Source organism: Rhineura floridana, chromosome 3 (assembly GCF_030035675.1).
Source record: "Rhineura floridana isolate rRhiFlo1 chromosome 3, rRhiFlo1.hap2, whole genome shotgun sequence".
NCBI lineage: Eukaryota > Metazoa > Chordata > Lepidosauria > Squamata > Rhineuridae > Rhineura > Rhineura floridana.
The window spans coordinates 229,222,485-229,235,133 of NC_084482.1; positions in this window are offsets into that span (position 1 = coordinate 229,222,485).

A 12,649-nucleotide genomic window follows, 5' to 3' on the forward strand; every position below is an offset into this window, starting at 1 on the left:
CCTGATTGCCATACAGTCACTTACATTATAGATAAGCACTCACAGCTTTAGGCACATGAATGATTTTGAATTCCCTGTTTGGCTGGGGTAAGGATGCCAAAGGAGGTTTAACCCTTATAATGCACCCCATTGTGGTGATTTTAATGTTTCAAACAATTCTGATCTTTGCCTCATTAGCCCTTGTAATGTGTTTCCATCTCATATGGCACAGTTACACCCTGGAAGTCAGCATTGGAGCCCGGGAGCAGATCTGTGAAAGGATGGCTGTGTATATCTGCCTTCTAGCTATAAAGAGGGGGAGTGGTACGGCTTGGCTAACCCCATTTTGGTTCAAGTGGAATCTAGGAGGTGCAAAAGCCAAGAGCTACAACTCTCACCCCAACTCACACACACCCCCACCTGATGGAATGGCTGGTGATGCGTTCTAGAGGTTTTGTGCAAAGGAAAACAAGGGCAGAATTAGACGCTGTTGCAAAAATGTTATCTTATTCCTTGGCGGATACACCCCACCCACAGTGAATCTCATTGTTCGTTAGAAAGAGCTTTAGTGATTTAGCGTCAATTAGAAGCACACATGCAGATACACACATACATTTACCCTACATGCCAGAGCAGCTGAGGCCTCTGAAATGGGATACACGTGGTGCTCACCTTACTTTTGATCATGGCATGATGGACCTCACTACCTCAGACCAATGCCTGGCCCCCTTTCTCCTTAACCTTAAGTTTAGGTAAACTCCCTTTGTCCACAAGCAGTTAAATTCAGCTGGCTGATTGAGTTAAATGGAGTTTACTGATTGAAAGCACGATGGAACTCTGATGGAACAGGAGGGGGAGCACAGCAGCTCTAGGTTTCGTTTCCTTTCCTGGGAACTTAGCCCTAAAGATGCCTCCCAGTCCACAACAATGTTTTGAGAAGATAAGCATTCTGCTGTCTCCGATTGTTTTATTTTCTCAACTGTCCTGTACTTTATTATCAGCCTTGCACATAATCAGAGGCTTGCACTGTTTCTGAATTCTCTTTGTATACTCCCTTAGAAAAGCAGTAATAGGATCATATTTTTATGGGAATTTCTGGTATTGTTCTTTTTTTGCTATATAAAATGCCTACCCAATTTATTATCTTTTTTTCTTCTTCTTTTGGGAATCAGTGTCTAAGGAGGCCCCCTTTCCCAAGCGAAGTTCTCCTCCAAAGCCGACCTTTTACTTCTCTAAGTGACACCAAATGGTTAGGACACAATGATGCAGCTATAATTTAAACAAGCCCTGTTTTAATTTTGCTGCAAATGGGGGAATTGTTAGGAATATTTTATTGCTAGGCCCCAAAAGTTGTTCAGAGATGCTAAGTTGTAGTCAGAGCTAGTTCCGTCTCTTCCCGTGAGAAATAACACCCAGAGACGCCTCTCTGGCTATCACATCTTGGAAAGAAGATAAAATGTATCCCAGTTGGATTGTTGATATTTTCTCTTGTCTTGCTTCATTTTTCATAACCTGCGCATTGTAGCAACTCAGCACAAAGTGTTCCCAAACACGTTGCTAGAATTGTATCCTCAGTTCTTACGTTATATTGCTGAGTAGATAACTTTCACAAGCCTATCTTTATCTCTTAATGATGTCAATCTAACTCTCTTCCTCGCGTTCCTCAGTTCTTATCGGAGACAAGTTTTCTTTTGATTGACAAGTGTATGAATTCCTTATCAATCCCTCGCTTTTTAAGAAATGTAACAAAGAAGATGTGCTTGCTTTATCTCTGTAACACTGTGTTCTCTTTTGTTATGATTTTAATAATAGTATACTTTGTTTTACTTATGACTCTATATAATGAGGCTTCACTTAATAAATGATGCTCTCTATCCTGGCAGACTGATGTCTGTCTACTTAGAGACCCCTTCTTGATCAAGTTGTGTGTCTATTTTATGTTTTATGTTTGGTATCTGGCTGGACCACTGACAGGTGAATTCAATCACTAAAGCTTGCACTCTTATCCAGAGATGAGGAGTGTTAGCTTGCCCCTTCTAGGAAAGGGGGTCTTCAATTTGAACCCAACACAGACCCATGCTTGTTGACCAGCAGAATTAGTAAAGGCAGAACAATGGATCATGTTGTCAATAGAATAGTTACAGGAAGCATGAAAATCATGATAATGTTGGTAGAAATTGGGATTCTGTGTGTGGTTATAATGGAGAATTTTATATATCCACACATATAAACATAGAAGGCATATGTTTATGAAATATAATAAAATCACAAGGAACTAAGCAAAAAGGCCCACAGTCCTATGAGACCCTAAAATCTAGTCTCATAGAGAAACAAGTTCAGCTTGAACTCCTCAACTCATGAAATGAAGCAAACAGGCCTGTGTGTGTGGTTAACTTTAATTAATGAGTATATTGTTTGGAAGCAAATGAACATGTAACTCATGATTGATATTTTAAAACGTTTGATCCTGAGAAATTAATTATTAGTGAAATACTGGGCAATCATATATTTTATTCTTGATTTTGTAGAGCTATGGCTCCGACTAGTGGAAAACTTTGTAACTTTACTAAAGTAGGAATGAGAGAAACTTTGTGTTTTAACTCTCATTTTTCAGATGTCCCAGTGTGTTTAATTTCTGTCTTGATAGGTAGAATACAAACTTTGTCAGTGGGTTTTCATGGTAAAAGGTATTCTGAAGTAGTTTGCCTTTTCTATTCCTCTGAGGCTGAGAGATAGTGGCTGGCTGGCCCTCAGTAGTTTTAGGAAAGGCAGACAAGGCTCCCCCTTGCCTGCACCCTGGTCCCGGGCTGCATATCCCACCCCACCTCACCCTAGAGGGCCCTGCCTCAGTCTTCAATGGGATAAGGTGGGGAGGTGGGAGAGTGGGTGGCGGGCGTCATTGTCCCTGGCCACCTCGACTCATCCCCCGTGGTTGGGTTTGTCCACCACACGTATTCCCCAGAGGAATAATGTCTGTCCCGCCCTCTCCTTCACTGCCTCGGCATTTTCACCACTCAAAGTCACCATCATGTGTTGTAAGCCGCCCAGAGAGCTTCAGCTATGGGGCGGTATACAAATGTAATAAATAAATAAATAATGGCCAATGTACCCGAACATATCATTTCAAGGGGGTTCCCTTTGTCATGAAAACCTGAATTTAAGATGGTTGTGTAGCAAAGAATTGTAGGGTTTAATTTGTTAATGCGGGATCTTAACAGGTTAACATTTGGCTTCTGTATTAGAGCTCTGAGTTGGCAGTTTTATTTCCCAGCTGTGGGTAAGCAGAGCCCCATCCTAACATTCCCTTATCCATAGAAGCCGGGCTCCATCAAGGTCATAAAGCCCTTGAAGTTTTAGGGAGGATGTTCCATTTGGCCAGGAGACTGATGGGCCCTTTTTCCATGAAGAAATTTCCTGATTGGTTAATTGGAATCAGCCTGTTGCTGGGCAGCTTCACATAAGTATGGAGCTCAAACCTTGGCTTTCGTTCCTCTCCTGGGTCCCATCATGCCTACTTGATGCTGCCAGTTGAGCTTCCATTTTGCATCGACTCTCCTACCTGTTCCTCTCTCTGAGGAGAGGGGGCTGTGCAACTGTCTACCTGTGTGTAAGGAGAGACTAGGCTACATAGCTTTCTTGTTTTTCTGCTGTGACTGAACTCTCTGTATCTTACCTTGCTCCTTTTGTGTGTGCATATTAAGGAACAATTTTGCTGCTGTGACTGTGCACCTCTTTCATTCTTTAATAAAGTTACTTCTATTTCCCAGTGTGTGTTCATTTCAGGAGAAGGTTAGCCCTAAACTAGTACCTTGGCCACTGAGCATGACTATTGTGTCAATTGGGCATTAAAGGCTTAAAGGCTCCAGGGCAAGAAGTGTCTGTTTGGCTCTTGCCATTTGGGAATCCTTGGCAGTTTTCTGGGCTCTGAGCTTCCCCTTGGCTCAGGGTGGTTAACGAGTTTAAGGGGTGGTGGCAGTCTACCTTACACTACAGGGCTGTTGTGAGCATGCACAGCCTTAGCAGGGAAGGATATTTTGCCAGGATCATTTGCCCTGGGTGGGGAATTGGCTCCTGGGATGAGGGAGGGGTCCAGGGACTGGCACCCCTCCATCACACCCTACTTTCACATAATACAAAGACTGAAATCAAACCAGAGCTTCTTGAAAAGGGGACTCCCTTCTCGGGGCTGTGTAGTTCCAAGGTTGCAAAGATGTCATCTCATCTCCTGCACACAAGGGGTCAGCATGTCACAGAACACGTCGGAACATTGCTAATAAATATTATATTTTAATGGAATTGATTTTCTTGTTATGGCTGCACCTCCGTGATCCTGAAGCGTGTATCGGCCAGGATTCAGATCTTTCTCACAATTGGAAAGACTAACCTAATGTTTCACAGGTATGCTTTCCTAGAGGTCATGTGACAATTACTTGAACCAAATGGTTTTTTCAGAGCACCCTTTTATGTGCCAGGACTGGAGTCATTTGCCAAAAATCTAAGATGATTTTAGAAAGAAGAGATAGAACTGGGAATGCAGAAAGGAAATCAACTGGGAAACCTGATGTCTTGCAAAGATGTTGTCTTTTTTTTAATAGACCAAAATAAGTATTTATGCCAGTTATTAAACTGGAAACAAACATGTCAGTAAAATAAACAGGAAATCAAACTGTCCATGTGTAAAACCTAAACAGACCGTACGTTATTAAACCAGAAATATGAATTTAAATAAAAACAGAAACTGTTCAGAAACCTAAATGGGATATCTGTTGTTGATAAAAAAAAATATGCAAGGCCAGCCCTAGAAAAAAGATTGCACCCTGGCTGAGGAGTGCCTTCAGTGCCCCATCCCCAGCGGTCAGTTTCGCAGGGCCACTCAGAGGGTTTATGGGGCCCAGAGCATGCATGAGGTTGAGGACTCTGCTGCCACCCCTCCAAGGACTTAGTCACATTTTTACAAAGCTGGGGGCCCCACACGAGAATTACTGCATGCACGGGCTACACATGAGAATTTTCACCCGCAGCTCTTCCTGGCCCTTGGAGCAGGCAGGATGAGAGGCATGCTTTCTTTTCTTACATTGGGAATGAGGGAACAGGGATCAGGTTCTGCTTCTCCTGAGCACCTTCAAACTCCAGACCCCTTCTGGCAGAGCTTCTTCCTGCTTCCTGGGATTCAGCCTCACAGGTTGTCTGCTGCTGGCCTCCTCCACTCCTTACTCTCTTGGGATTCCTCCCTCAAGCCTGGCCTCCCACCACTCCTATGCCTTTCCCTGGGGTAACTGGGGTGCCAAACTGTCCAGAGGAATTTCTGGGCCCAGTCCACAGTATGTGGATCACCCCCTCTGCTGCACTCACAGACAATGGCACAAATGTACATGCCCTTCACGTCATGAGCAAATGTGCACCCAGGGGGGAGGAGAGCCCAAAGATCAATCGGGGGTCACACACAAGTAACAAGATGCCCGACAAATACAGTATCAAACAGGTGAAGCTTTCCCCATAATTTTAGTTCTGGACTAGAAAAGGCTTATCTGCCTGCCACTCAGCTGTTAAAGGCATGAGAGCCCTGCTCTCCTTCAGCGCCAACCGGAACCCATGCAAAGAGCTCCAATTTCATGAGCTATAAATGAGTTCTGTATTGTTTTGTATCTTAGCTGTGGGAATCTTTTATCCTCTTGAAATGGTAACCCCGGGACCTCCTGGTGAAGTGTGGATAAGAAACACTCGTGAGAATTCTGCTTTCAGGCTACCATCTTCAAGCACACTTAGGAAGCAGCAGAATTCAACCCGCTCATATCTTTATTGAGCGTTTGTTCTGATTTCTTCATGGGCGGGTAATGCGACCACAAGGGAGCATTCTTCCTGATTTGTTTGCAGGATGTTCGCAGGTCTTAGGAGTGCACTGTTGGTGCTCACCACGTAACATGAGAGTCCCAGAAGGAAGGCATTAGGCAGGAAATCTGTCTCTGCCTGGAATCTGTCACTTCAGATTGCAGGAGGTTTGTAGCAGAGGGGGATGTTTCTCCATACAAAAAAAATGAAATGGACTGCCTTCAAGTCTATCCCGATTCATGCTGACCCTCTGAATAGGGTTTTCCTAGTAAGTGGTATTCAGAGGTGGTTTCCCATTGCCTCCCTCTGAGGTTGCGAGGCAGTGACTGGCCCAAGGTCACCCAGTGAGCTCCTGGAGGTTATCAGTGTGTGGACAACAGTGGTCAGGCTATCCTGGTCCAAAAATGGCCACAGCTTTATTACCAGCCGGAGCTGGTAAAAGGCAGGCAACTGATCAATTATCCAAATTCGGGAACCACCAACCCACAGCGCCTCTGTCTTGCTCAGATTCAGGCTCAGTTTATTGGCTCTCATCCAGCCCACCACTGAGTCCAGGCACCAGTCCTGGACCTCTCCTGTTTCAGATGTTACAAAGAAACAGAGCTGGGTATCATCAGCATACTGCTGACACTTTGCCCCAAATCTCTTGATGACCACTCCCAAGGGCTTCATATAGGTGTTAAACAGCATGGGGGACAAGATGATACCCTGCCACACCCCACAGCACAACTACCAGGGGCCGAAAGAAATCACCCAGTGCTATTCCCTGAAAACGACCCTGGAGATAGGATTTGAACCACTGTAAAACATTGCCTCCCATACCCATCTCACAAAGTCAGCCCAGAAGGATATCATGGTCAATGGTATCAAAAGCCGCTGAGAGATCAACTAAATATATCAGGGTCATATTTCCCCTGTCCTTCTCCCAGTAAACGTCATCCTTCAGGGCAACCAAGACTTATTCAGTCCCATAACTAGGTATTGAAAATAAAACTGCTGCTATCATAATGCAGTTGTCTAAATCTATGGTGCAGCTGCATTTGGAATACTGTGTGCAACTCTAGTCACCTCACCTTAAAAGGATATTGTAGAGCTGGAAAAGGTTCAGAAAAGGGCAACCAAAATGACTCCCCTATGAGCAAAGGCTGCAGCTTTGAGGCCTTTTTAGTTTAGAGAAAAGGTGAGTAAGAGGTAACATGATAGAAGTGTATAAAATTATGCATGGCAGTGAGAAAGTTTTTCTCCATCTCTCGTAACACTAGAACTCACGAAAATCCAATGAAGCTGAATGTTGGAAGATTCAGAACTGACAAAAGAAAGTCCTTCACACAGCACATAGTTAAACTATTCAATTCGCTCCCACAAGAGGCCACCAACTTGGATGGCTTTAAAGAGGATTGGACAAATGCCAGTTACCGGAAGCCGCAGGAGGGGAAAGTGCTCTTGCGCTGGGTCCTGCTTGTGGGCTTCCCATAATGGGCAACTGCTGAGCGGTCCTGTTTAAAACAGACAAGCACACAGAAAAAACAGACGTGCTCAAATACATAACCTGAGAGGAATTTTCATTGAACTCAATAGGGCTTGCTCCCAAGTATGTTTGATGCTGCCCATCCTCTGGTCTCCTCTCCCAGCTGCCGCCACCTTGGGAGTGGGCCCTGCCTTCCCCCCCAACTCCCTTCTCTGGCTAGGCAAATTCCTCCAGCCCCGAATCCTGCGTTATATTTCCTTTCCTGTTTTGTTTGGGGGGGGGAGGCTGCAAAGCCACTTTGCTCTCCTTTGCTAAAAGGAGGGGAGGGGAAGGGGGCTGGCCAGAAAGTCCGTTTTCCTCCTGCTTTGTTGCCCCTTTAGGGCGCCGGACTCTCTTTCTTTAACCCTCACTCTGCTGCCTCTCCCCACCTCCGAGGAGATCCTCAAGGGAAGAAGATGTGACTTTGCTAAAAGAGATGGAGAAGGAGCCACGGGACAGGATTATAGTGGAGATAGCCCTCCGGATGTTGCTAGACTACCGCTCCCATAATCATCTCTAAGGATTGGCTACGTTGGTGAGGAGGGTGGGCTAATGGGAATTGGAGCCCCACAACAGCTGGAGGGCTACATACGCTCCACTCCTGGTACAGCCAATCCTGGGATAGTTGTATTAACTAAAGGGCTTACTCATGGCTTCCTGTGTTGATGTGCAACCGTTCAGGAAATGACTGTAGCTCAGTGGCAGAGCATCTGAAGGTCATCCTTGGCATCTCCAGCTGAAAGGATCTCATGTAACAGGTGATGGGAAAATCCTCTCTCAGAAACCCTCGGGAGACACTTCTGGTCAGAGGATCCATTTGCTGGATTGTCACCTTGTAGTGGTGAGTGGGCTTGCGCATTCCAATGAACCCTGTGAGTGATGCCATCGGGAGTCATGTACTCACCCATGGGGGTAAGGTCAAGGGAGAGGAACCAGACAAAGAACAATCCAAGTATGTCCTCAATGGCAGAACAGGCAGAGGATAACAATGTGTATGTTAAATGGCTGTGAAGGTGGATGAAGGCTGCAGCAGATAAAGGACTTCCAATCGTCGTGGTACCCGTGCCATTGGATCAAAGCCTTTTTCTGTCAAAATTGTGTGTTGATTGTTGTGTGCCGATCTCCCCACATAAAACAAATTCACGCACAGGCGTCTTCCAACCAACCTTATTTTGAAAGACAATCTTACTTGGTCATGAGTGATAGTCAGCAGTAGGTCAGAGGAGATGGTACTTGACTAGATGAGTCAGTGGCCTAACTCAGGATAAAGCAGCTCCATATGTTCAACTTTCACATCCCACCGTATTGAAATATACGGGGCTGGTTTGGACATAATGCGAAACCATGGTTTACTATTATGTGAATAAACATAATGTGTTGTTGTTGCTGCTGCTGTTATGTGCCTTCAAGTCTATTATGACTTATGGCGACCATATGAATCAGTGGTGAGCCAGTGTGGTGTAGTGGTTAAGGTGCTGGACTATGACCTGGGACACCAGGGTTCGATTCCACACATAGCCATGAAGCTCACTGGGTAACCTTGGGCCAGTCACTGCCTCTCAGCCTCAGAGGAAGGCAATGGAAAATCACTTCATTGGGTCATCATAAGTGGGATTCGACTTCAAGGCAGTACACATGAATCAGTGACCTCCAAGAGCATCTGCCGTGAACCACCCTGTTCAGATCTTGTAAGTTCAGATCTGTGGCTTCCTTTATGGAATCAATCCATCTCTTGTTTGGCCTTCCTCTTTTTCTACTCCCTTCTGTTTGTTATTATCTTTTCTAGTGAATCCTGTCTTCTCATGATGTGTCCAAAGTATGATAACCTGTTCCATCATTTTAGCCAACTTTCACATCCATGCATAGAGATCGGGAATACCATGGACCTTGGTGTTCAGTGATACATCTTTGTATTTGAGGACCTTTCCTAGTTCTCTCACAGCTGCCCTCCCCAGTCCTAGCCTTCTTCTGATTTCTTTACTATTGTCTCTATTTTGGTTAATGACTGTCCCAAGGTATTGATAATCCTTGACAAGTTCAATGTCCTCATTGTCAGCTATAAATTTACATAAATCTTCTGTTGTCGTTACTTTCAGGGCTATAGAGTCGGTACGCCAGACCTTCGACTCTGACTCCTCTATTTTTCTACTGTCCAACTCTGACTCCACCCAAAATTGCTTCCAACTCCACAGCCCTGGAAAGGGCTGTAAATGTCTTCTTAAATTGGAAGCTCTCATAGGAGCATTTTTATCGCTGCCTGAATATGCACTTGCACCTCTTTCTTGGGTCCTATGGGGCTCATTGAAACGAATACTGCAAACACAATTACAATGTTTGTTTTATATATATATTTAAACAATAACTGAAGGGAACATAACACCATGTATGCCAACAGAATATATCATATATCTTCTTAACATAATAATTCCCAAAGTCCAATGCATTCAGCAAGACATAATTGAAGAAGTTGCTTGCAGAAAGTCCAGTAGAGAAAATTCGGAAATTTCCAATTGCAAACTTCAAAGCCCTAAATAAAATATAATTTAAATTCAAATACATAAAGCCACAAAAGAATTAATTTACTCTTCCCTCCCCTTTTCATACATAATTGTAAAACCCCATTACCTAATTCAAGGTGACAAGGGCCTAGTCCTTACTCCCTGGCATTAACAGCTCCTTTTCTCTTCAGCTTCCTCACGGTTTGTACTCAACTCCTTAATACAATCCTTCCATAAGGTTTCTCCACCCACTGGACCAAACCAATATAACCCATAGGGGTTACATTCTCCCCCACTAAAACTCTGTCAACCCGACAGTTACTCAATTATAGCGCAACTAGAGCTAACTTTATATTATATATTTACATGATTATATCAATGCAATTAATATATTGCAACGTGTAACCACGGGTTGGAAACTCATGATACTTGGTATTGCTGAGAAACTCAAAACATAATCATTAAACTTTGCCGGCTTGGTCTTAATTCTTTGAGACCTCCGGTATATCTTATTGTTTTCTTCTAAATTTGCTGAAGAAGCTACAGTACTGAAAGAATCAATTTCGGCAATTCCCTGCGGCTCAAACACCCTGCTTTGTGTCCCTTCATTATGAGAGCTTGAAAATATGTCTACATCCATGAATAGAGAGATCGGATTGAACTCCGTTGCTAAAGGGTTAAGTTCTGATGAGCACTCCAGTGAAATTTCACCATCATCTTCTAATTGAATCCTTGCATCCTTAAACTTCTGCCTGGTCCTATTACTAATAGGATCATCTGGATTCCTCACAACAGAATTTTCTTCAATTGAAGAGATAAACCCACAGGGTCTTAACATATCTCAGTGCAGAGTTCGAATGGGGCCTTCACCACCTTCTGCTTGAACTCTATATATCGGAAGATTTTCATCAATCTGATCCAAAACTGTATGTACAACATGTTCCCATCTGTCAGCCAATTTCTGGGTTCCTCGAGGACTCAAATTACGTACTAGGACTCTATCTCCTGGTTCAATGTTGGACCTCACAACTTTGCCATCCCATCTCCTCTTATTGGCTTGCTGATGCTTTTCACTTTCCTTGGTAGCCAAGTCATACGCATAACGTAGACTGCGTTTCAATTCTTTCACATAGTCCTGATGACTTACTTCACTATGTCCCCTAGATTTTATCCCAAAACATAAATCAATAGGCAACAATGGTTGTCTTCCAAACATTAAAAAATAAGGAGATTCTCCTGTAGTATCATTCCTTGTGCAGTTGTAAGCATGCACCAATGGTTTTACATACTTTCTCCAGTTAGTTTTGTTACTTGCTTCCAATGTTCCCAACATGTCTAAGAGAGTACGATTAAATCTCTCTACAGGATTCCCTCTAGGGTGGTATGGTGTGGTATGTGACTTAGTCCCAGCCAATTTACTCAACTCTACAACTAATTCTGACTCAAAACTTGCCCCCTGATCACTATGAATTCTTCTAGTGACTAATCCGTAGTGACTAATAAAACTTTCCCACAAGGTGTTTGCTATGGTTCTTGCTGTCTGGTCTCTAGTGGGATAAGCTTGAGCATGTTTCGTAAAATGATCAGTGATGACTAAAATGGTTTTAATACCTGTTGCATCAGGTTCCAGAGTCAGAAAATCTATACAAACCAATTCCAAGGGAGCATACACTTTAATATTGACTAATTCAGCTGCTCTCTCCACCTTAGCCTTCCTTCGTACACAACGTTCGCAATTACGGCACTTCTGCTCTACTGCTTGTGTCATTCTAGGCCAAAAGAATCTATCCCGTGCTAATTCCAAAGTCCTTTCCACTCCAAAGTGGCCCATCTCATCATGGATTCCTTCTAAAGCTCTCTTCCTATGGGTATAAGGGATCACCAATTGCTCCACTTCCTCTCCCCTCCGTTGTACTTTCCGATAAAGAATGCCATCTGATAAGAAAAGTCTATGCCACTCTCTTAGATAAAGTCTAGTCTCGTATTCTTCATATTTCTCCTCATCTATGGTAGGTTTATGATTTTGTTCCAAATATTTTATTATTTTGTTCATATACTTATCTTTCTTCTGCAGCCGTTTCCAATCTGGGGGATTAGTACCCTGTTCATAAAATAGATCATCTCTGCATCCTTGATTTTCATATTCTTCTGGAATACTATCCTCTGAGGAAGGTAATGTTTCAATAAGATTGCTGTTTCTTCTCGACTCTTTGGATGCAGACTGGTCACAAGAGAGTGCCTGAACTTGAATGACTGCTTTGCACATGGCCGCATCCCATGATTTCCAGATTTTAGGATCCTGCTGGCTTCTAGACAACATCTTGGCGATCCGCTCTGTTTGTCTGATTCCTTCCTCATCTTCCATAGGAACATGTTCTTGTCTTTGGGAGAGAAAGTCAGCATCTATATTATTCCGTCCAGATCTGTAGACAATTTCAAAATTATATAAGGACAGGGTTGACACCCATCTCTGGCCTGCAGCATCTAGTTTGGCTGAAGTTAACACATATGTCAAGGGGTTATTGTCTGTCATTACTTTAAACTTAGCCCCATAAAGAAAATCATGAAATTTTTCACAAATAGCCCATTTCAAAGCCAGGAACTCTAACTTGTGCACTGGGTAATTGCATTCACTACGACTCAATCCTCTACTGGCATAAGCAATGACACGAAGATTGCCATTCTGGATCTGGTATAATGCTGCTCCTAATCCAGTAGTACTGGCATCTGTATCCAATATATATGGAAGTCTCCAATCAGCAAACCCCAAAACTGGTGCGGTAGTCAATTTTTGTTTCAAGGTTTCAAAAGCCTTCTGGCAACTAGTATCCCATCT